Source organism: Lethenteron reissneri, chromosome 30 (assembly GCF_015708825.2).
Source record: "Lethenteron reissneri isolate LAM-NWPU_2019-01 chromosome 30, ASM1570882v1, whole genome shotgun sequence".
Classification (NCBI taxonomy): Eukaryota; Metazoa; Chordata; class Hyperoartia; order Petromyzontiformes; family Petromyzontidae; genus Lethenteron; species Lethenteron reissneri.
The window spans coordinates 4,602,913-4,629,321 of record NC_083808.1 but is presented as its reverse complement, the minus strand read 5'-3'; the positions used below and the strand labels follow the sequence as shown (position 1 = coordinate 4,629,321).

Below are 26,409 nucleotides of genomic sequence, written 5' to 3'. Positions count from 1 at the left end.
ACGCATTGCTTTAGAACTGCTTTTTGTGCTTAGTTTGTTGTTTGCAGCTCTTGTCCACTCCAGCAAAAAATGTTCTTGCTGTGGCTGTCCTACCTGATGACGGAGGCTTGTGTTGCTTCCGAAACGTCGTGATTTAATTTAGTTATTTTATAAATCTAGTTATTTATTTATTGACTTAGTGACTTTACCGAAAGAACCAAAGAGTATGCATCCTTGCAGTCACGAAAACTTCAAATCTAGAATTAGTTTGTTGTCATTTCCCCCACACCGCCAATTAACACGGTTGGCTATGTTATGTGCGAAAGAAGTTCGATGTACGTACAAGACAGAGCTGTGGCTTTGCCCACTGTGTCTCTTGCAGTGTCTTGCGATTACGGTATTTGTCTTGGGAGAATTAACGTTGCCGCTTTGGCAGTCTCGCCCGCTGCTTGAACGAAGACGCGAACCCGAAGAGAAACAAATAGCTCCTCTCCCATAACCCGATGGGATTCAAGTTCCGTGGAACAATCATTGTATCGTCGTAACGTTCCTCACAGTAATTCCACGCGCACACGAATAGATTGTACGACTCGGAGGGGAAAGAAACCGTAGACGAGAAATTCAGCCAGGGGGGTGAACGGAGACCAAACTCCCCCCACAAAGCTCTGCAGTCCTCTATACAGAGGTGCTTCAAAAAAATGTAAACACTTAAATGGGACTATCGTTTTTAATGGAAAAAGAACACGATAACAAATGTAATGTTAATAGCTTCAATGAATCAAAGAGTCTCCACTTGTTCGCCATCATTGTCAACACGTGCCTGGAATCTTCTCCAGGTGGTCTCCAGAGCCCGGAGGCACATTTCTTGTGGTGTTGTTGCAAATTCTCAGAAGTGTTAAAAAACATTTTGAAGCACCCTGTATTATTAAGTATTTATCGATCAATTCATGCGTTTACGTGTGGAAGAAAACTGTAGCACCTGTAGAAAACGCACGCATGCAAGGGGGCAACCCTCTATCCCATACAACAGGTGAAGTCCACATTTTTCCCTACCCACTTCTCCTGGTAAACCAGCGTATGGCACCTCAACACCCACGGGAAGGGAGTTTCACAACATTTTCGTGATCCGCCAACCCTCGCCACCGCGGCGCCAGATTCCAGGCGTGCGTAAAGCTGCCACCGTCCGACTAATGAGGAAGGTGCAACTCTTAGCAGATGCCGATTTGTGCGACAAAAGCATAGGAGTGACGCAGCACCGAAAGTCATCGATTAGGGAAGCTTCGAGATGGTGGTGGGCAGCCTGGAACACAGCCCAGGTACAAATCCACAATATCCATTAGTTTTTTGGATTAAGCCTCTCTTTAGGTAAAAATAATAATAATTAATAAAAGGACACTCGTGTTATCGGGCTGTTACCGCACGTTGCGTGGAACAGGCCGATAACACATCAGCGAGCCTTACAGAACAACTGTGAAGAAAACATACACAGGAGAATAATAATGCGGTATTGCATAAATAAATAAATATTTCTGCTTTTTTTATGTCACTTAATTTGATAAGTATGACCTCCAAATAGCAGGCGAGGCTAGCATCTGCTCCGTCATGCCAAATAAATAACATTCAATGTTCGTAATGAGTTTCTTTTGAGTTACAGCGTATAGGTTACGTCAATATTATATCGTGTAGGCATGATGTCAATTATTTTGACATAACACCAACACGGTGTAACCCAAAGAAACTAATTATGAATCATATTGGGCGCGAAAGCCTCCGTATAAAATGTACATTCAATGTTAAAAGCGACGATAAGCTACATCCAATTATCAATGGGGTTGTGTGACCATGCTTCACCACACTGGTGCGCGCGAGTTGGTAAACAAGTGGGTGGAAGCCCAGGACCTGCTCGGTTTTCACTCGCCACTGATGTTAGCCGTGACCGGGAATCACACTCAGGTCACTGGGTTTAGAATGCAGTCTGCTAACCACCCCGCAATTAATGCTTTTGCCACTCGATTTACGGTGAAGATCGCGAACCGGTTACGAACGTGACGGTTGTAACGCTCGATTGATTCGTCGATTAATATCGATGCTTCTTAAGCTCGCGATGCATGCATCGAACCGTGCGTGCGTAATAATCGGTGTTTTGTTATTGTACAGAGGCCGAAGGAATTCAGTGCTGAATTTAATTGTGCAAGCAGACTGGCGAATCATTCCAACTCTAATAAACATTCCATTGCGAGAAACGGGGGGGGGGGGAGGGGGCTGCACTTGGGAGACATCAACAAACACCGGTCCTGAGCACTTCCCAATCAAAAACTTATTTGGATCGTTCATACGCGAAGCTGAGCTCCGGCCAAAGAACGAACGTTCTGTGCGCGTGGCGGGTAAAAGTCAGAGGTGGCTTGCAGCATCCGCGGTGGCAAGTTCGGTGGTTCTGCTCACCGCGCCACGCCTCTTCCCTCCCTCCCAGCCTGCCGGACAACGGTACCATTTCATCCCCCTCTACTTTCACCCCCTCCAACCCCTGCAGCCCGAGCCCCCCTTTACCCCCACCAATGTTCCCACCAGGTCGCCCGCCCACACGCCTCCTCCGCAAAGCAAGGCCAGAGCAAACCTGGGCCAAACGAGGACCCCTCCCTTGCAAAAGCAGGGTGGGTGGAAGAAGGGCATTTTCGTTCGAGGAGGAGGAGGAGGGAACCAAAAAAACTGAGAGAAAGAAAGGGAGAGTTGAGAGAAGAGAGATGGGGTGGGGGCCCAGCGAGTTTTGTTTTATGTACAGGAAAAGCAGTCTGGGATGCTTCACTCATGCTCCGGCACGGAGAGCTCCAAAGGGAAAACACTTGCTCAGGAATGCAGTCCTCTGGAGTTACAGTAATAACAACAAGGGCTCCCACATGGTTATTACATCCCCGGCGCATTTTGCCCACGATCTCGTTCGACAGCGCCCGTGTCAAGCATTTAGCGTTTTATCCTCTCGGCACAAGAACGATCTCGCAATTGCGGGTGCCTTAACCAAAATAAAAAGGCGAGCAAGGTATTACAAAGCGCGAAGCCTATCACCATCGCTCGACTTTTCTTTACATCTCTTGCCCCGTGGACGTTAAACGAATAACCTTCGCCCGCACAAGCATCGCCACCCCGCCCGTCCATCCATCCTGCTTTCTCGCCGCAAAGCCCCGACACCAACTTGCCTTTCGTTCGCTCCGACAAACACAAAACAAAAGCTTGTTCGGGCAAAACAAGCGCGGCAGAGTTGCGCTTGAAAAATATGTTGGTCAAGCAAAAAAATGTAAACCTCAAGGAGAGAGTGAAAAGAAGACAAGAGCGAGGAATTTTCAAGAGTTTGCGGACAAATCAAAGGACGCACAACAAACCGCACACACACACACACATCAAATAAAAGTTAAACCGCGCTCGCGATGTTGATATTGTGAAATGTTTTTTCTGCCCCACGGGACGGGCCCTGTCCACGACAACTGGTGACCATGGTAAAACAATCAGGCACATTTTTTCCACCGCGATATCCATTTTATTACTGCACCTGTGGTTTTATGAAATGAAATACACTCCCGACGACGATCCTTTGTAGCCAACATTTCAGTGATATATTATACACATAAGGGGTTTCTGATTTATACACGGCTGAAAAACGATCGCAATTGGTGCATGAAATCTCAATTATGCCCAGCAGTGAGTACATTGTATTGTGCACAATGTTTCGTAAGCTCTGTGGAAAGGCCCACTATGCAGTCACCATGAAATCCAGCCAATACGCCACCAAGAGCATACTTCAAATGGCTCGACTTAAGAATTAAACTTGACTGTGCACAATATGCTTCTTAGCCGTGCCAGACCTTTGTTAAGCGCAAAGTACTGCCAATTCTGCCTGTGTGTATGTGCGTGCGTGCGTGCATATCACGGTGGTAGTGGGGAGCAATAGTGCATCGGTTAGCATGCTGCGTTACGAACCCGGCGACCAGAGTTGACGATTATCTGAACCGGTCCTGCGCCTCCTCCCCTAGGTCGACTCAGCCTCAGATGAGTACCCGGCGAGGTGTGTAAACATCGCCACTCGGGAGACAAAGGCGTGGTGCTTGCCACCCACCCCATCTTGTGTCATTCCAGCCTTCATAGGTGCTCGCTAACAGCACTTGCCCCAAGTAGTTTGTGCAATGTAGCTACGAAACCCCGGCGATCAGAGTTCTATCTCCAGCCACAGCCAACATCGCTGGCTCTGCACGACATCTCAGCTGGGGCACACTGCTTGTGAAGCCCAAGGTACTGCCAATTCTGCCCATGGGTGAGCGTCACGATGGTGAAGTATAAGGCACCTGCTGCTAAGAACCCAGACATCTGAGTTTGATTCCTGACCAATGGCTAACATCAAGGGCGGGTGATATCAGAACTTGTGAAGAGGACTCTCAAAGGTTGCCTATTCAGGGTTCCTCCGTGCACAAGGAAGCAGTGTGGTCAGCACCATGTGTGACCACCTTTGTCTCCCCAGTGCCTACGAATATACACCGTACCCTCACGTGGTCTTTGAAGGCTCAATCGACGTAGGGGAGGCCCAGGACAGGTTCAGGTGTCACTCGTCACCTACGTTAGTCTAACCGTGGCTGAAATTCAGGGTTGCGGGTTAGTGGATAAGGGTGCAAAATGAGAATCAGAATCTTTCTTTATCCTGGAGAAATCCGATGAGTCACGAAGCTCTTTGTCCACGGACGCATCACCACTACCACCTCCCCTTAAAACGGGTGGCGGAACATTGGCATCGCGTGGACAGGAATGATTATGCACGCACGCTTTCTCTTTGATTACGCGTCCACAGACGTGACCAAAAAAAACAAACGGGGGCACCGCTTTTTTTGTAATGCGCAATGCTACACGTACAGCTGGCACTCATGCGGCGCGGCGCTGGCAGGCACGGGGTACAAGCAGCTTTGAAATGAAAAAAAAAAATCAATAACCAGAATCGCCGGTGCCAATGCAACTACCAGCCCAGCACGTCAGGTATCACCCAGAGGACGTTCGCCCGAAGGGTTTATTTGTTTCAAACATTTTTGTAGTTCCACACACAACACCTGGTGTGTCTCCGGTCCGTGCCAAAGCCACGAGCGAGCTCTGCAAGCGCCGTGCGAGCGCGCCGACGGACACCTCCCCTCTCGCACTCAGGTGGAGGGTTCGTTCGTTCGTTCGTTCAAACAATTTTATTTTTTGGTTCCACACCAACACGTTGTGTGCCGGAGTCGGCACCAGTCCGCCCGTTCACTTCGACCGATGAGCGAGACGACGAAGACGACGACGAAGACGACGACGAAGATGATGACGAAAACTACGACTAAGACGACAAAGTCAACAAAGACGATGAAGACAACGACAAAGACAACGAAGACAACGACGTCGTCGCGTTCGGCGCACCGTCGTGCCCGCGTCGAGGCAGCGTGGGGCCCAGATCGTTTTTTTTTTTTTACGATCGCGAAAAAATTCTCTCCGCGGATGTTTGAAAGCACGGGCCCCGCCACTGCGAGCTGCCGTTACGGACACACGCACCCAACAACTCACGACACGCATTCTTCAAATTTGCTACAGATGGTCACTCAATACGTTGGTGGACGGCCACTGTGAAAAACAGGTTGAGGCTTTGACAACCCGGCGGATGAATGAATGATGCCCAAAACCCCCCCAAAAAACGTTTATTATGGATGATACTGGCCGCGAAAGCCTACGTCTTAAAACTGATGCCCAGATCAGTTTAAAATCCACCCGTCGACGTGCGTATATGCAACACTTGCACGGGCGGTGCGGTGGCACCATGGTCAACGCGCTGTGTTGTCAAACAGGCGATCCTAAGTTTGATTGCCGACCATGGGTAAGATCAGTGGCGAGTTATATCTGAACCGGTGGCAGATTGACCTTCCCTCTTCACGAATCTACACTGGGCAGCGTGGTAAGGTATGGTGAAACAACCCCCTTGATCGATATCGTGTGGGGAGAGGGCTTCGTCTGGCAGTGGATTATCCGCTGTGCTGTACATTATTATTATTAACGAATCTACACAAGCGGATGTAGCGAGTTGAATTTGCTTGTTTTTCTTCTCCAGTAAAGTTCATACAGAACTTCTTCCTTGCGAGATAGGGCACTGAACCAACGGGCTGACTATCCGCCAACGTTACGATAAAAAAAATTAACGAAAAACCATTCAATGCAGTCGTGTACACGCCGATGTAAATGTACATTCATGGCCTGATCTTTGCTTTAAAAAAAAAAAGAACCCACGCACGGAATCTCACAAAACACCTCGGCATAATCCCCCTCGCTTGCCAGGGTGCGGCTGCTACCGTCGTCCAGCAAAAACGCAACCCGCCTCCCTGCACCAAAGGATTTTTTTTTTCCGGATTATTACGATTCAGTGGAAATGCCTTAGGCTCAGTGAGCCAAACTAAAGCACCCTAACGAGACAAAACGTTGGGGGGAAGCCAACGAGGAAAAGCAATTGGCACTAACGGTTTCACGGACGTGGCGGCGTCAGCGAACCGCGTTTCTTTTCTTGCCGGCGGCTTATCTGTTGTCGAGAGAAGTTGGAACGGGCCCGTTTATAGAGAGCAGCGCCTTCCCGACTCGAACATCAAAATCATAAAATGACGCCCCGCCGAGGCACCGCAGAGCAGATCGAGATGTACCGGCACGTCATAAATATTTCACCGTTCTTTTTGCTCCATTCATATTAATTTATTTCCTTTAAAACACGCACCCTGCTCCCCCCCCCCCCCCCTCCCGTGCATCGCGTCGCAAAAATAAAATCCTCCGCAAATTAGCCGCGGGCACACGGCCGCGATCGTCGGCGTCGCTCTCCGCCGCCGCCGCGCGCAAAGCGGCGCCAAATTGTGGCGGCGAGCTCGTCGGTTCATCTTGGCACGAGAGGCACGAGAGCGAGCAACCGAGCTCCGTTTAACGATAATCATCCGGCTCGGTGGGTTGCCGCCCCCCCCCCCCCCCCCCCCGGTGACACGACGTAGACCTCATCCTTCGGTGCGACGAGCGCGGGGCAGGAATTTGGTCTCGGCGATCGTTCTCGCTGCTGGGCACCGTCCACGATGCCTCGCTCGAGTTCGCTGCCTGCAACGAGCTTTACGAGCAAAGTGGCCGGTCGCGCACGTTCGACAGCCGGCATGAAGCTTCGAACCCAAATTTGCGTGCAGCGCACAGCGTCGCACCTCCGATTTGGCACGGTTGGCTACGTACGGTGCAAAAGAAGTTCAACGTAAATACATGCGTACGTCGCTCAGGGCTACAGCACACGATAGGCTGATTTGTGCACGGTAGGTTGAATGATGGTCACACCGCGCGCGAGTGCTGGGAGTGGCCGGTTAATGGGTCGAGGTGGACACGTCACGGGTGGGATACCTTTTTCGGATGCTAGTGAATAGCAAATTTCGCAGATAACGATATTGGCCTACGAAAACCTTTTTAATGAATTGCCTTCAATAAATACGTAAATAAGCTAAAAGTACATAGAAATTATCATAACACAAACAATTCGTAAATTTTAAAAAATGTATTATAAATAATTATGAAAGTATCTCATCACTTTATCTCTCATAATTTGCTCGCATCACATTCTCTCTCATCACTTTCTCTCTCTCTCTCGATGCAGTAGTCGTGTCGAGTTCCAGACACGATTCGCGGATATCAAGCTCGCGAACGACGAGGGAATACAGTACAGTGTGATTGTCGCTTTGCTTCCCTGATATTTAGCCATTACAACCACCAACGTGACACGAAACTAACCCCGGGCAGTACGGCTTGTCGTTACAGCACACCTACGCGCACTTTACCATAACGCAGAGAAACACAGCGAGGGAGCTGCAAAGACAAAGATCACCCCCCCCCCCCACCACGTAGAAGCTCACCAGACTTTTTGGGGCAAGTGCTGTTTCGTGACAGCGCTGCGTAAACGTACGCGCGCACACGCAGGCATACGAGCGAATGGTTAACACTCACGAAGCGGGCACCGCCGCCGCATGCACAGCGACGTTAACGCATAGCGCGGCAACGACTGTTCATCTCGCTTGGCGTTCACGCCTTATGCTCTCTCGGCGAGTGTCGGCGTAAGTGACCAGGGTCCGCTTTGCAAAACACACGGGAAGATTACATATTTTTTTTTTTTACAAACGATCAACTAAAACGCAACACGATTTCGCCGGTCGCAATGGGATATGTAATACCAATTACAGCACAACAAATCCCCACAATAACAAAAAACAGATACATGAACGGCAATGCCCTTGCAACCCCAGACAACTTCCTCCGTCCCCATTTCTCGCTGCAAACCAACACACGCTCCCCGATCGCTCCAACGGTGAGGAACGAGGGAGCTGCTCAGCCTCCGAGCATATTTCGTACACATTTCAGCCCCGGGTGGATTGGCATCGCCACGCCGGCACCCCCCACCATCGTCGGATAGACGCTTGAGCTTAACAATTCAACTCCCCCCCCCCCCCCCCCGAGGTGCTCGATGAATCGTCACGATCCCCGAGTGACGATTCAAGGAGCTATCAGCGTTGGGCGTAGAATCTCTATTGCGGATGGCGGGGGGCATTGCTGTAGAATATCCCTTCGGGAGGCTGCAGGGTTTCCGTGAACCGATTACACACACATACACGCGTGCGTGCGATAAAAAAAAACTATCGATTCTCGCACGTGAAAATTGACTGCTTGTATTCTGAGCGTAAGAAACGGTTTTAATAAACGAGTTAAATCCCCACTCGCAGCGTTAAACCATTCACCTGTTCTGCCGCCCCACAGCCTCGCCCCCCACCTAACCGATTAAATTATCACAATTTACTTCAACGATTTGTACACAATACACTTAACCTTTACATGTGACTGCACCTGTCCAGAAACGGTGTACGGACACAGCGGGTATATTCATCTTACAGACAAGAGGCAAGCCGGTCATGGGCAGTGAGGGTTCAAGGGAGACCTTGAAACGTCGTCTTGAACAAGGGCAGGGAACTACGGCACGGACGTCTGGGGGGTCGTGGGGGGGGGAGTCCAGTCTATAGAGACAGCAGAGCAAAGGATGATTGGGGGTTCGACAGAAAGTATTGGTTGGCGAGAAGTTAACTACCTCGCCTGGTATGCATGAGGTCGTGGGTTCAATCCCGACCCTGACGACTGCTGTATTTCTGGAGTGTGCGTGTCTCTCTCCTCGTGATCCCATGGATATTTCTCTGGGTTCTTCGGGTTTTCCCTCCGCATTTAGACTCAACACGCGTTTAGAGTATTTGGCTGCTATAAATTTCCACATGAAAAGCCACTTCGTTGAGCTATCATTTGTGACCAGGTTACTTTTGAAAAAGAGCTATAGAGCTCAGTGGGCTTTACGTGGTAAATATATTTTAAAAAATAGTTTAGTTTTGGTTTGTGGAGGGAAGTGGAGCGAATTGGGAGAGGGAGGCAGGGGCGAGTCCGTGAGTATCTTGAAGGGCGTGCGAGCGATCTTGAAATGCACTTTGACACTGCACTGAATGTGGCGTCCTCCACCAGCTACAGGGGTCACGAAAACCCAATAACGTAGAACGTACAGATCGGTTATCGATCACCCATACACGCGCGATTCGATAGCCGAACAATGTTGCGCTGCGCCGCCAATGCCGCACGGAGAGTACGGCCACGTTGTAATGCGCTTCAATTAGAGTGGAATCAGTTACTGCGACACGCACCTTCTACGTGTAGTGCAGACCGCAACAGGCTGTAATAGGCAGTTGGGATAAGCTGGTGGTGGTGATGGTGGTGGTGATGGTGGTGGTGGCAAGATTGCTACAGGGCCGCAGTTTGCATCGCGTTGACGGCTCAATCGCTGCAGCAATAGCACTGTTCTAAACCATACGGTGCATTAGCTACGCTCCACTGCCATACTGAGAACCATAATCGCATCAGCCAGAATCATTTAGCCCTGTCATATTCATCACAAATCCACTGCTTCCCCATGCCACGTCGGTCCCGGAGGTCGTTTGACCATACTTCACCACACTGGTCAGTGCGGATCGGTGAAGTGGTTGGAGAGGGGTTTGGGGAGGGGCAAGGGCCAGTTTAGATCTCACTCACCACTGATGTTAGCTTCGCCCGGGGATCTAACTCTGGTGGCCGGGTTCATAGCGCAGCGTGCTCACCACTGCCCCACCACGCCCCCAGTTGAAACGTCGCTCGCAACGATCGTACAAAGGGAAATTCTTAACAGCGGCGATCTCATTATACACCTCTTTATTACGATGTTAACTCCCTCGCCTGGTATGGAGGGGGTCGTGGGTTCGATCCCGAACCCGACGCCTGGATGTTTGGATTATGCATGTCTCTCTCCACTGAGGTTGCATAGATTTTTTCCCCAGGTCCTCTGGTTTTTCCCACCACATTTAGAGTCAAGATGCATTTAGAGTATTTGACTGCCATAAAATGTCACATGATAAGCAACTTCGTTGAGCTATCATTTGTGATAGCCAGGTTACTTCTTTAAAAAAAATCTATACAGCTCAGTGGGCCTGGAAAAAAAACGTTTAATTGAAATATTCCAGTTTTGTCTCGTCCGGAAAGCATTTCGTTGAGCAGTTATTCACGCAGAGACCAATGATGGGTTTACAGGAGGAGCAACGTGACCACACAGTTGATGTTTGCACTTAATTTGTCTCAACCCTTGAGAGTCCAAGCAACACAAGCGGAGGATACAAAAAGAAACATCTGGCACCGCAGCGGAGAGACGAGGCTGGATCGTCTGAACAAAATAAATACCTCTGTCAGTACGAGGAGGAGGTGAAGGCTCGCGAAACTTCCCATCGGTGTTTTACCTGCGCGAGATACACGCGCATCTTGGCGGAGGCACAAGCGAGCGAGCGAGCCGACCGTTATTTAACCGTCCGTCGTCCGGTATTCTTTGGCGCGCGGTGAAAAAGAATCAACAAGATTATTTTTTTTAAGCCTGTGTTTGATCAGCCAAGATTTGTATAACTGTACCCGACTGTGTTTATATTGAATAGAAGTCACTTAGGCGTTACAGTCAGAAGACAGCGCAACCCCGCGTGCCCCCCTTCCCCATTTCCCAGGCTTTCAATTTGACACAACCAACAACAACAACATCAAAAAGCTGCAGCCACCACCGTAACCGTGAAAACCGACGGCGCGCGGCTCGAACGCGCGACAAACTTTCTGACCTCTTCGCTCTGACCTCATCAGCCAGGCGGGAGCGCGGCCGCGGCCCGTGAACAGTGGTGGCAGATGACGTCTTCCCGTTGTCGTGATCGCAGCGCTTAAAGCCGCAGGGGGCCAAACCCAGAGGCCCCACGGCGAAGGATTCGCCGCTGACGCCACCGCCACCGCCGCGTCGCGCTAACCAACGACGGCGAGAGGGGACCGATACCCTCGCGCTCCGGTTCCTTCAGAGACGCGTCGCTTAAGCGTCAGCGCCTATCGCGTTACACGTGCATTCAATCTGCGTGCGCGACGCGTGGTAGTGTAGCGGTTTGCGGCGCTGCGCTACGCTACGAATCTGGTGGCCACAGGTTTGATTCCCGCTCACAGCCTACACCAGTGACGATTATCTGACCCGGTGCTGGGCCTCCCCTAGGTCGACACAGCCTCAAATGAGTACCACTCGGGAGACAAAGGCGGCCGCGCGTGTGCCGTTCCGGCCTTCATTGGTGCTCGCTAACAGCGCTTGCCCCAACAGCCTGGTCAGGCTATATGGGGGATCTTTGTCTTTGTTGTGTTTTTTGTAAACGTCTACGGTGTTTGTGACACGGTCCGATTCGGCTTTGCAGTCGCATCGAAACAGAAGGGAATCTTCAGACGTTTAGGACGCGGCGGGACTTTAAACTGCACCGTCGGACCGCAGTGAGCAAAGGGAATGAGCGGGCGTTCAAATAACAACACGCAATTACCGCGGGCGCTTTACACGCACGGGTGCATATTCCACGCAGCCGACGGTAGCCGCATAATGGCACGTAATAGCATGATTGTGCGCACGGTAGCTGGCTGGAGTGTCTTTGCTAACACTTGATTATGGAATTATACAATACTCATGCCAAGCACCTATGAACTAGCACTCTCGGTAGCGGCCTAAGAGTAGACACTTAACTTTCATCAAACTTACAGCTTCCTCGCCTCGAGAATTAAGGCGCAGGAGGCGCCTTCAATAGCGTACCATTACCCCGAGCCCTGTTGTTTCTGCCACCCTGAAATTTGGCCAAATGTGGCGATGGATAGGTGGATTCTGTGCAGAGACCAGCCCCCTGGGTGGTATGAACACCTGGCTGGGGCGTTGGTATTAGGAGCTAAATTACACTGTGGGATGCAGTAGTATCAGCGGGTGAGTCCCAAGGTCGACGTGGGGGGTTCAGGGGGGGGGGGACTAGAGTTGAAAAATTATTTCACGAAACAAACTATCTTTCCCCCCCACCCACATGCAGCACACACACGCGCGGGATGTGCTTAAATTGCTCTTGCACTTGCCGCACCGGCAGAAGCGTTTGAACGGTGTGGATGTGATGCCGGAAAAAGGCGAGTCTTTTGTGCTTTTACTCCATTCGGTTGGGTCGGCGGTGTGAAAGTCTTGAGAAATAAAGCGGAGGCAAAGGCGCAGCTCAGCAATTGCCAGCTCACCCCACTGCCGGAGAAATAACTTTGGCCCGAGGGAGCTTTTGGAGCGCTCGCCTCGCCTACTCTTCCACGCTCGCCACATGTCTCTTAATCACACCCGCACGCGGACCTGCCGATCGACCGGCTGCAGGATACCACCCCATTCGCACTGCCGGGAGGCCAGAGGAGGATTTAAACAGAGCCTGCCCCATCGTCTCAACTGCCGCCCCGGGAGATCGAATCGACCGGGCCACCTCCGGATTGCAAGTCCAGTGAGCAGACCGCTGCACTCGGGCGGCAAGTTGCTCTGGTTAAGTATAGAAATGTGGATCTTCGGCTCAGCTTCACGCTCAAGCCCACTTCCCTGGAACATTATGACCGTCCCCCCCGAAAGGGAAGAGGAAGCATCTTCTACGTAACACGGGACCCATTTCATGCAACACCTCCCACTAGACGATGGCACAATGCCGGTGGGATGCCTTCAACGTCCCATTCTCACAATCGCCAAAGTCCTGTTCTACCTCCAATGTCTACTGCGATCATGAACGATGTGTTGTTTCATGTGTGTGTGTATATATACGTATATAAATAACACGTTGCACAATACCAAGTGCTTTGAAAAGAGGGCCAATGATTCATCCAAATGGTAATTGGTGAATTGGCCATGATCGACTCGAATCAAGGATCGATTATTTTGTTAAGATTCGTGGTGAATGGTAGCGCCTCTTGTGAGCTGCAGGGGTGACGTGAACCCATTTCACACAACGTGTACGGAAGAGAATATTGTTGATTCTTACACGCGCGATTCGTCGCATGGGCCACGAGCTTTAGAATCGATATTTAAATCGACAAATCCACACATCGAAGCACTTCTAATTTGGAGGGTCATGTGTTCCATGTGCCCAGCATATAACCAGCAAATCAGTTAATACAATCTATAGTTATCTAATATACCCTAAGTCCGAGGCTTTCTCTGTGCTCTGATCTGTTTATCTATCTCAGTGTTAGTAAAACATAGGGAACGAGAAGGGAAACAGAAAAACACTTGGGGCTTTACGGATGACCCGAACATAAACCCCACATTCACGTCGCGACAACTAAAACAGAGAGGAACTCGCTGAGTGCAGCACCCAAGGCTGTTGCCCTTCACACAATCCGCTGCTGGATGAAGGCCTCCCTCCTCCCCCACCGCCCACCCCCCCCAAAACTGTCGACGTCACTCACAACCCCCGCGACGCAACGTTCCGCACAGGCACCGGCCCATCTCATCACTCCGCCACCACTTGATACACATCAGACGCGTCGCAATTCGCCGCCACCCGACGACTCGATGGATCGTCGCGATGAAAGGCGCCGCGATTCAACTCAAGCGTCAGTTTCCTCTGGCCTCGGTTTTACCAACTCGTTCGAGGTGTTTCTGAAACAAATCACACCTGTCAGGCCCTTATCAGTGCTGCCTACCTAATTACAGACCAATTCAGACCTTATTGGTCATCCTGTGCCCTTTTGAATCTCAACGTTCATCCAGAAAGTCCCATCACAAGGGAGAAACACAAACAAATAGACGAAACATTTTTGCCCGTATTGAAACGGCTGTACGCCGTATGGACCTGAAAACTCAATTTCCCTGTACAAGAATACAGGATAAAGCGTATGGGTTGACAGGTATGACAATGTCGCCCTGCGTCACAGTTTCATTTGCCGCTACATTAGCCTAAATGCAACACGAGCAATGCCACTGGCATATGAGTTGCATACTCCGTGCAAAATCAATTACACGCAGATGATTTGATGCTGTGTTTGGCGAAAGTAAGAATTTATTTTAATCGACAAATCGACGCATCAATACCAACCCCAATGAAAAGGCAATGTAGAAATAAATTCATGATGATGATGATGACGATGCACGCGTAGGAGTATACAATTCAGATGATGGTTTACATTAACATTGATGATTATTTATTGCAATTATTAGAATAAGTATATGATGATGATGGAATGCATATGTATGTGCGTATTAAACAGACGGTGATGAAGATGATGACAATTATATTGATGGCGACGACAATGATGATGATGCAGGTGTCGGATTGGAAAACGATGACACGTGTGGAGACGCGAATACGGTGACGATGACCACAAAGGAGGAAACCGAGCTCAACGATTCCTATCAACGCTGCGGGGAGCGTGCCCTCCATCGAAATCTAACTGCAGACACACGCGCTCATTCCCGCCGCTCTGCCCGCTAAATAACGCGAACACACGCCGCGTGCAGACAAAGGCGCGACGATCCGCTACAGGGATGGGAGACGACCGTCGGCTCGCGGAATTGTTAAACGGGGAGGAAAAAAGTGAACGGCAACATAAATAAATAATTAAACGCCCGTAACCGCGCAATCGATTAATGAGTCAAATTGTGTTAAGGTGACGTATCGTTGCCGTGACCTCGTGCTTTCCCTCCCTCCCAAATCACAAAACCTCCACACGCACCTGTGTAAGTGAATACTGACATGTTAACTACCTCGCCTGGTATACAGGAGGAGATTGTGGGTTCGATCCCGACGCCTGTATAGGTGGAAGAAGCATGTTCTCCCCGTGGTCGTTTGGATTTTTCTCCGGGTCCTCCGTTTTTTTCCCTCCACACTTAGAATCGACGTGCGTCTACAATATTTAGCTGCAATACATTTCCATGTGCCGAGCCACTTCGATGAGCTTTCATTTGTGGCCACGTCGCTTCTTAAAAAGAGCTACATAGCTCAGTGGGCCTTAGCTGGTAAAATAAAAATAGTTCATTATAGCGAGTTAAATGTGTATAAATACACTTGTGCATAGAGTGCGTGGGCGAGTGCTGTTAGCAAGCGGCTATTCAGGTCAGCAGGGGTGTGGAAGGAGCCAATATCGTGCACATGGTCAGCACAGTGCAGCGGGCGCTCAGTTTAGGCTGAGTCGACCTACAGGAGAAGACCCCACACTAACTGCAGTTGGTTGCTAATGGCCACCAATCTAAGACATGTCATGGAAATTTGCACATAAGCCGTTCGTGCACGTGCGTAATTCAATATCCAAAATCTCGCGAATGTTTGACCACCCTGCGCACGAGCAATACATAATTCCCCTGCCTCCCGGTCCATTTTTCACCTGTCCTTTTCCGTTGTCTAATTTAATTCCAAATGCCAAGATCACTGAGTCACAAACACAGACTCAGCGTCAAAATCGCATCCAAATTCCATTAGGACTTCGGTCATTTCCAATCCACAACTTCAGCACGCCATTAAGAGATTCCGATCGCTCATTGTAACTCGGCCCTCCCCTCAATTCCATTTGTCTCTTGTGCGACAATAACGCGGCGATGTGCGCCCATGCCTCCCTGCCCGGCAGAGAGGCCCCGGCCGGCACAATGCATAATTTATCGCCCTGGACGTACGTGCGTATTAGTGTCGGGACGAGCGTTGAAAAGGCTTCCCGAGCTATCTGTTATTTTTGTTTAAACATGCGGCCGGGCCCGTCATCCCGGGTAAGCATTAAGGCACTGGTGGTGGTGGCGGTGGTGGTGGTGGCGGTGGCGGCGGCGGCGGTGGCGGGACTACCACCAGCGGTGGGGGGAAGAGACGTAATTAGCGGCAAGCGAAGGCAGAGCGGGCCTGTCTCCGATAAGAGACGCATCACGTGCTATCGTTAGCGTAGGACTTCCAATTAAAGTAACAACACAACTGCAGTCGTGGCATTAAACACAGTTTTTTTTTTCTGTACACATAGGTGGAGATGGTGTGGTGGTGGGCGGGGGGGAGAGAGAGAGATATAATAAATATATAAATAAAACTGCTACTCCAGAATAGGGTCGAGGAGGAGTGGGAGAAGGTGATAAAGAGAAAGACGCTTTACCTCCGGTCATAAATTAGCAGCTTTTGGTCTGAAGTCTGTCACCACATGTGGCTGGCCAAGGCCCCCACGTGGCCCGTTTTTATTCGTCGGGTTAACACAGGCAGCCACCTCCCTCCCTATGCCTAAGCAAGGCTACATTAATGCCTCGTGCAGGCCTCATCTTGGGCTTCAGATGATCAGAACAAGAAGCAAGCTTCATCATCCGGGCTTAATTTCTCACCGAGATTTTTTCCGGGTCGCTGGCAGCCCGGAGAGGGTGGAACGCGTGACCAGCGGTCGTCAACAGCCTTAGCGAGAGGTATACTGCACGTGGTCTGCACCGGATGTGGAAATATCATCTGGGCTACTGACCCAGCTAAAATGAACCCTTACTTATTATTGCCATTCCAAAAAAACGAAGTCGACTCGCGTACGCGCATAGATGCCCTCTCTTGAAGCACTCCACCCCGATGTCAGACGTGTGCTCTCTCTGCAGCTTAAGTCTGAAGGAAGTGGGAAAATTCCCCCTGCTGATACTCAACCGGCACCTCGGACAAGCACGGCTGGCTACGTATGGTGCGAAAGAAGTTCAACATGCACACAACTCAGCTGTATCACCACATCGCCGATCGTGATTCGCTGGCCTCCGGACACAACCGCGAACATTTCATGGGCGACTTGAATATATACCCATCTCTAAATTAGCAAGGGGTGCATAATCAAATATAAACACAGACTTACGGTTTCACTTTTCAAGTCGCGTCTGCCACGAGCACACTGAAATATCCCACATTTCGCACGTAAAGGTCAGCGTAAAAAATAAAAAATGAGCATTCGGCCGATGTGACACTTCCCGCCGTCAAAAAATGTGACCGGCGCTCCCCATATACAGTCGGCGTGCGCGCGCACGTGCCGTTTCTTAGCAAAGTATGTAATTTTCGAACGAATAACAAGCACGAGCATGAAGAATCCGTTCATTTAATTCCACCGGGTCGAGTCTACGCCGCAAAGTTAAATCGCCAAAGCGCGGTGAGCGCTCGCCGCCGAAAACCTTATCGAGACGCGTCGGCAGCGCGGCTTCCTCGCCTTACGAGGACCATGTGGAGGGGTGGGGGCCGGGAGGGGGGGTAGCCCAGGGCGGGGGAGGGGGGCTCCGCTCTTAAATAAAGTGTTCCTTCGTTACGGCATCGCACAAGCGCCAACGCACCGGCCCGCAAAACGCGAGCGCAAAAAATAAAACTCGGATTTCGTGTGCGGCTTATTTACGCATGGCATCATAGAGAGCACTTAAATCAAAACAACAGAATGCCTTCAAGTGAGGTATTTTAATGGAAGGTTTTTCAGAGGCGAAAGACAAAGAAAGAGATTCTAAAAAAAAATAAAAAATATCTAATCTTGGTTGATGTTTTGTGGACGAAAAGGGCAGCTGCAACATCAGCCCTAGGGAATGCGGTGCGGGCGCGCGTACAGCGGGTTTTTTTTTACATTTCCCCCTCCCCTTCCACTCTTCGTTCTTTTGACTTGACACATGCCACAGTGTTTTGCCGTCGAGAACAAATGACAACAAGGCATTCGCTAAACACGACGCGTGGAGGGGGAATCACTTCTCCATCGCATCCCGGGCCTGTTGCTCTTTCCGCTGCTGCCCCCGCCTGCCCCCGCCTGCACCCCCCCCCCCTCCCCTTGCTGCCATCATCTCCTCAAGTGCATCTCTCTGCAACACTGAGCCATCCACCAGTGCTCATCCTCTGCTCTCCCTCCCTGCCGGTTATTACGAGACGTTCGTTTTTTTTTCCTTTCCCCGGCCGTTGATTTATGTCACCGTTCCCCCTCACTAGTCGCGCATCAGTGGCGCTTAATGAATTGGTAAATAAGGCCGAATATTAGTCCCCAACCCGCCTCCCGTCGGAGGCCCGCGCGAGACGCACGGGGCTTCTCCGACAAGATGAATGGACCCAATTAGGCCACTACGGAGGCAAATCGGTCAAGAAGAAAAATAGTGCATTTCCCTGAAAAAAAATTACTTACTCCTACCTTTTTGAGAGGCTTGGCAGTACATAGAGGAGGCGCCGCCGTGATATTACCTCGGCTTTTATTTTCTTTACGGCCGGCGAAGTCCGGGCGGTTATTTCCCGCGTCTATATTTCAGGCTTACTTCGTGATCAAATTGACCCGCGTGCAAATTAAGTTATTTTAACTCGCGTAATGTGGGCGGCGGGCGGGCGGGGGGGGGGGAAGACTATCAATCGAGGGTGGTTTCGGGCGTTCGGATCGTCTTGGCACGGCCGGCACGGCGTTGCCGGGATCGGGTGGGAGCCGCTTAGGTGGCGAATGTCTCGCGAATTATCTTTCCCTCCGTCCAGTGGAGACAACCGCGACGCAGACACCACAGCCGCCGTGCAATTCCGGAAAGAGAGAAAGGGAGGAAAAAAAAGCGTTTCAATTAAGCGACGTTATTTATCGCACAGAGCGCCTCACGTGAGCAATAACACTGATGCTAAAAATGAGCAAAAAATTAAGACGTGAATTTATTTAATTGTGTCTCATTTAAAACAACTTAAGAAATAATAAGCGTTGCATAAATTTTGTATAAGCCTTTACAAGTTTTATTTACTGCGTGTACATCTTTATAAATCAGGCTCAATGATAATCGCGGCTCGTGACAAATGTTAAACTCGTCGTAATTTTATTCCAACAACATAAACCATTATTTTCATTATTAAACGAGTCTCTTTGAAAACACTGCACAGCTGTTTCAATCCTAACAAAAAAAACCTGTTTATAATAAGCTCTTTTATTATTATTATTATTGTGATTCCATTGAACTCCCACACATAAGCACGGGTTGTTTGAGAGGGGGGTAAAAAAAAATAAAAGAAAATCTGAAAACATTTGGCGACAAACACACTACAACGCTGATTAGTCAACAGCCCGTAATTTGCCCAATGATGCAAAAAGCCTTTAAGCTGTCTGAAAGTCTAATTAATTTGCTATCTAATTAGCATTCAGCCCTGAGCAGAATTAACTGCTATTTTGCGCGAGCGCGCGGGGTAGAGACGGCGACGAGTGGCACGGCGGGACCCAGAGCGAGCGTCTCTCCGTGGCCCGCTATTGTTGTTGGGGGGGGGTGCATGGGGGGGGGGACTTGTCGGGGAACCGCTGTGCGCGTGGGAAGTCCACTTTGATATTGTGCAATTTCCAGCAGGCAAAAAAGGTAAAGATCAGCCTTATTAAAGCACGCCGTTTAGGCCCTGGCGAGTGTCCTTCATTAGCGGAAGCGCGCACTTCAAATGGCTGATATCGCTCGCACGCAAGTGCCGAAAATGAGATTTTTGTTGAAAAGGGGGCGGGGGGGAGGAAGGGGAGAGCTCGTTTTAACAACCTGCATTAAATTGTCGACTGGAAAAAAAAATTGGCCGGACAGTTTTACATTTAAGCGCTTAATTAATGAACTGTGATGTAATTGGTAATGCTGCTTTGATTATTAACTAGAAGTAAAATGGACTCTTTAAAGAGTGATTGGCCAAAGCTCGCCTCCGATTGCCTTTTACAACGCGCTATAAAAACCCCAAAAATGTATCTTTGTAGCTGCATTTTCTTTTTACCAACAATTACTTTGTCCGCACAATTGTCAAAAGAAAATATAATTTACGATTAAAAAGAGAGAGCAACGTTACACTCACACCTACCACACACACACTCATACACACCTAGTTTTTATCAGGTAACAAAAATTAGCGTTTGTGCAAAATTGACAGTATTTTTTTCTCCCAAAAATTCCCACGCGCATTTCGGCATTTTCAGAATGCATTTTTGTTTAAATGTTTTTTTTTGTCATATATATGAATTGCATTTGTTTTTTTTATTCAAGTGTAAAGCTCCCAAGGTCAATTCGCTGCCTGTTTGTTGCCAAATAAATCACGTGCGGCGTTGGCGATGAAATGTGAGTACTACTTGAACGTGTAAGCGAACCAAATAATGCGCGCGCTCGTACATTTGCCCGTACAAACATATCAACCACGCACCCAAATGCTGCAGCTGCAAAGATATGAATCACAAACCGTAAAATAATAGCACAATAACATTCAGAAAACAAACGCCGGTTCTTTACGTGTCTCAATTTTGTACGCGGCATTTTTTTTTGTGCGTGTCACGATGATAGCTCAAATTGTCGCCGTAATGGCTACACTGGGCCCCTTCCTTGCAATGCCAATCTAACACCTCCCGACACGGCGTTAATTTGGAGCAATGCCTCAGAATGATATTCCTCGTGCCAGCAGTCGGAGCATCGCACGCCCCACGCGCCATTCTTGTTCCCCTTTGTCTGCCCCCCCCCCCCCTCCTCCTCCTCAACCTGGCCATCAAAATCAAGCGCCGCACCACTTACTTAGTGCAGAATTAATGAATTTAATGGCAAAGGCAGTTCATTTACAATCATGGGGAAATAAATAAATACATTAACCATACAGAACCGTCGGTTTGGGGTGATGGTGGGGGGGGGAGGGCAAAAAAAAGAAATCTGGATTCAAAAATTCTGTTTGTTTCCGTGAGCATTCGTCAGCTTCCTTCACACACACACACATACAACACAAGGCGCCGCGCGGCGCCTTTGCTACCAATTAAGGCTACTCCAGCAAACATGAAATAATTTCCGTTTAAACGAGCGGCGAGAGGAGAAGAGGCAGAGATGATTATGGGGTTTAATTTACCGCCGCCCGCGCTCGCGCGGTATGCAAATGGAAACGCGCCCCCGATGCTGGTCCATCACTCACGGCGCAGCGTAATGGCCTCGTCAGCTGGGCTCTCATTCGAATTACGCCGCAATTAGCATATCTAAGTGGCGGCACCTCTTGTATGAAACAAATAATTTTCTTAATTAACAAAGCTAATTGTTGCCGGCTTTGTAATTAAAGACGCCGGGGCCAAAAAAAATGGAAATTAATAATAATAGTAATAAAGAAAATGCGTGATTTTGTAAAAAAAAAAAGAGGGGGGGCGGTGGGCCATTGTCACCGCCCCCGCCCCCGTCCCGGGCCCCCCACCGACAACCACCAAACAAAAAAGGGCACCACCCGAAGAGAAAACACAAAGCCGCGGATGCGCTTCCAAAGAGACTCAGAATTAAAACAATGCATTACGGCCCAGATCTTTAACAGTGTGAGATTTGAAATATGAAAGTGTTTAATTTTTATCGCGCTGTAGTTCCATTACGGGAGAGAGAGAGAGAGGAGAGAGCGTGGGGCACTGTGTAAATTACTTGAAGCACAGCGGAGTGAAAGGGACTGAGAGGGAGAGAGGGAAGAAGAGATGAAGGAGGGGTAAAAAAAATGCCCCCACGTCCAAGCAAATCCTGCCACTCCACTAATGACGGGAGCTCATTACTCTGCAGGCGTATTAATTATGAAATAACGGCCTGCTGTCGTGGCGAGGGAAACTGATGATGAAATGGCCGGTAATATTCATGCACAGCCGAAAGGAGGGAGGTTGCTTCTGGTCTCCTCTCGATTGTATTATTATCGACCCCCACCACCACCACCACACCTCTCCCTCAAGCTCACCCAACTCCACACCCCCTCCCCACCACGCCACTCTCCATTCGCCAGCCTTCCCACCACTCACCCAATCATGCCTCTGTTCCCTTGAAACTGACGGAGCAGCCTATTAATTATCTTTCAGTCATTTAGGAAAAGGGAGAGAGAGAGACGGAGAAGCGTGCTGGTGGGAGGGTGTAGGGGAGGGGGGGAAATCAGCAATGAAAAAAAATAAGAAAAATCCATGTGCCGGTCGGGATGTACCCATTCAAAATTCCACAATACGGTAGTTGTTCTTCTTCTCCACCCTGTGTTTTTCAAAATAACATTCTAAACCATCAAGTTTTGTGCGCGAACTGTCACCATATGTGAATCGTTTAAACTTCACATTTTAATGTATTAATGAACGGACTGCACGCGACGCTCGCGTCGAACTTTCACTTCATTGATTTCGCAATAAATGTATAGCTATCATTATTTCTTTTGCCACGAAATTTAGGAGGAAAATACTTCGTGCTGTTATATTTTCTCCGAATGAAAGTTCCCGTGCCGTGATAAGCTTCGCAAGTTTAATCGCTTATTTAAAAACAAGACAATCTCGCTGCACGGGAAGCCGACGTCAACATTTTCTTGGCCGCCTAAAATGAACCTCAAAAGATTTGCTGCTCCGAAACACCTTTGTACTCTTAGTTCTTTCGGTAAAGTCACGTAGGTAAAAAAATTAAATTAAAATTAATAAAAATAAAACAATAAATCACGTGATTTTATTGTTTTAATTTTTATAAATTTTAATTTAATTTTTTACCTACGTGACTTTACCGAAAGAATTAAGAGTATGAATCCTTGCAGTCACGAAAGCTTCAAATCTAGAAGAAACACCTTTGCCTTCAACGGTGGCCTCGAAACAACGAAGTCCACAAACAGCCGCCTCGCTTTACAAAACACTTCTTGCATTTGCCTCGGCTGGGGGAAAGCCGCCCCTCGGGTTGTGCTCCTCCTAAAAGAGACGTGAAAGTATCGTCGGCTTCGGTTGCCGCGCGGACGTGTATTGTCAAAAGCACATTAACCGTTTGCTCGAGCCCGGCGCTCTTGTTAATAAGGGGTTTAACAAGGTTAAGCACTTTCGCATTCCTCTTGCCAATAACCCCACAGCGAACTGATGTTTTTAAATCGGAGAAGTATCCGCTCAGCTCTGCAGCAGCACACGCGCGCGCACACGTAATTCGCACGCACACGTGGAACGATCAAAATCTTCTAAACATGCATCTACAAAGGCAGAGATACCCCGTATAGCCCTAACAGAATGCAGGAGCAAGTGCTGTCAGCGAGCACGGTGTAGATTCTCGCGAACAGCACTTGCCTCCTACAGCCGACACGCGCGCGCACGTACACGCGCAGAGAAAGGGATGGCTTTCACATTCGCATGGATAAGGATGAAAGTAATTATAACAGAAAAAAATTTACCCGATTTAGCACAGAGGCATGCTGGGAAGAGAGACGAGTACTTTGTTTTTTTGTTCCCCCACCACGCCCTGGAGGCCGAGAACGCTTGTCGCGACGGAGCCCGCTGGACGCACGCCGAAGCCCCCTCGCTCGGGACGGCGCTGAAGAGCGCTCGCAAAGGAGACTCAACGACGGATCAGCACCTGCCCGCCTTCCCGTTCCGCCCGCCCCGTGCACCGCTCACGCCCGCCCGCCTGCCTGCCCGCACGACCGCCCACCCCTCCGAGCCACTACTACGCCACGTCCCTCTAAACACTCGCTCACCTTGAATGCCAAGTTCGTCTCCCTACTGACAATTATTTTATCATTCTCTCCCTGCCCCCCCCCCCCCCAATGCCATGGAACCCCCCCCCCCCGGCAGCCCAGACCCTGACGTCAAGCAATTTGCCGTGGCTATGCTTGCCCGGGTCAGCAGACTCCCGGCTGCTATTTATGATTTCTCCTCGCGGTGATTTTTTCTCTCCCCTTTTACATTATTTTATTCCCCCCCCCCGCTCCTCTTATAAAGGCGCGGCGATTTATGTAGCCGGCCAACAGTCTCCCTTTGGCTGCATCAGTCATCGTTTAATGGACACATCAATTTGACGGGGAAACAACGTAATTATTCCGGCGAGCCCTGCCATGAGATCGGCCTAATTTTTCACCGCGTGTGTGGCGTGTGGTTATCACGGGGTTTTTTTTTTCACCACCACCACCACCACGCGTACGCACCATCGCAAAATGACCTTCACGTGATTTTTATCGTCCAAGTTAATCGGTGGATATTTTCGAAAGGTAAAAAAGGGCTCTTTTCTGGGGGGGAGGAGGGGTGTCTTGGCGTTCAAACGGAACTTGTGGACCGGGGAAACTTTGAGAGCGATGGATGATGCGTTCATTTTAGCCTCTGAAACGGCAGCATAATTTCCTGATGTTCAACCGGTTCTAACGCTGAAATCATTGCGATTTAGTAAAGCTAACTGCAAACAAATGTACGTAAACTTAAATGTATACGTACAATTTGTATTTTTACAGGATATCATTGGGGTGTCCGCATTTTATTACTAAAATAAATTTCTATGGATGTACGTATTTAATTTCTGAATTGTCAGAATACCTAATAATTTACTGTCTAATTTATAAGCCTACGAGCGTGCGATGAACTCTGGTCTCCATTCGAAATGATCTACGAATAAAAACTTTGGCCTTTTATCATCATTACTATTTTTAAAACCTATTATTTTTGTATCTGTTTCACTTAGAAAAAAAACAGGCAAATACATTGGTAAACACACAAACGGTGGCTTTCATCAACGACGCTCCACAAATAGTTTCCGCAAGGTGACGATGTTCGATTAAATATCGCACGCCCGCCGCGCGAGTTCCCGTCCGCCGGGACCCTTATTTTGTAGGGATCTGTCCTAATCGTTTCGACACGGTAGTGGTCGATCACTAATGAAATTGTTGCTCCCCATAATTTTGCAGTACAAGTGCTTTTAAGCGAGCGGCTTAAAGCCGGATCGTTCGACGGCACGCGCGTCGACGGGGAAAACACGCGCACGCACACAACACGCGAACCGACGTACATTAAAATATCATTCATTAAATCTGTCCACGGGATCCCATGGGGGGGAGGCAGGGGAGGGGGGGGGGACGAGGGGACTGCGGTCTAAGAGACGCGCGGCAAATCAGACCGACGCCGCCGCGCAATCAGAAGCCGGCGGCGGGAACCGCGGAAAGCGCTCCGACCGCGTGCGCGCTCGGCGGTCTCCGCCAAGGGGGACCCGCGTCGCATGTGGCAGCCGCGATTGGGGCAAAGGGGAAAGGAGCAGCAACAAAAAATGCACGGAAAAGAGGCGACACGTGCAGCCGGGACGATACCGCGGGTTAAAGAGCGGACGGGGGGGGGGCGGGGGGGATGAAGCAGTTGATGGAGAACGAGCGCCACGGCGAGAAGAGCGGGGGGGGGGAGGGCCGCGTGCTGCCCGTGAACGACGTGAACGTGTCACATCGGTAATGGGAATTACCGGCGGTATTAGAAACACGCAGCGGGCAGATTGAGAGTACCTTCTTTTTTACTGATGTGATGGGAGATGAGATAAGCAGGGTGCCCGTGCGTGTCTGCGCGTGTGCGTGCGTACGTGCGTACGCAGAGAGCCGCCCGCCCGCCCGCCCGCCCGCGGGTGTGTGCGCGTTGTCTCTGTGCCACCAAGGGTAATCGCTTTTATTGAGATAAGTGTGGCAGTCTGAGGACACAAATGATGACTGAGAAAAAAAAGAGCAACTTGCAAAATTTAGAGCACTTAACATGACAAACACCCGAAGATCAGGAAGGTTAATAGAGGAGCGCGGGGGAAAAGAACGCCAGATCGAGGGAACGATATACTGACTCGTAGTTAAACAAGCAGACAGCAGGGTAGATGATCTGGGGGGATGAGAAGAGGCGCATTTTTCTGACCTTTTCAAATAAAAAAATTTCTGCCGGAATAAAAAAAACACAAATGCATGTAAACACAGCATTGACTGCGCGCACCAAACCGAAAGCGGTAATAGCGTTAAGAAAAATGACGATATAGTTCATGGGGCTGCAAAGGCTGACACCTCTACCCTAGAAGCCTCGAAGCTTTTGTCGAAGTCTCGAACGGCGGCGACGGCTGTAGCGCCGCTTCAGATCAAGGCAATTTGGGGCCCAGGCAGACGGGAATGACGACGTTCAAAAAACGTGTCAGTGAATTTGAAGGGTGAGAGAGGAGGAGGGAGGGGTGGGTTAAAACCGAGACAAAAAAAAAGCTGCGGTAAGTTTTGGGGGCATGCAAGCAGACGGGTCAGTCAGCCAAGAAAACAAATAAAGTACATTCAAGTGAATAATGCTGAAAGAATGTCTGGCTAAAACAAAATGGACAAATCAAAGCAAACTACACATTTAAAA

The 26,409-nt window shown here is 49.5% G+C and overlaps 1 protein-coding gene across 7 annotated transcripts in view; it reads right to left on the bottom strand.

The window, feature by feature from the left end:
• Positions 1 to 26,409, bottom strand: part of LOC133349435 (forkhead box protein P1-like) — a 267,516-nt gene that overhangs the window by 163,916 nt on the left and 77,191 nt on the right. The window contains exon 1 of one of the 7 annotated variants that reach the window (XM_061562862.1): positions 23,466 to 23,604. The exons of the other annotated variants lie outside the window; for them this stretch is intronic. The gene's annotated coding sequence lies outside the window, so the exon portion shown is untranslated. Of the gene's footprint in view, positions 1 to 23,465; positions 23,605 to 26,409 lie in introns of those variants that run through there. 7 annotated transcript variants of the gene reach the window in all.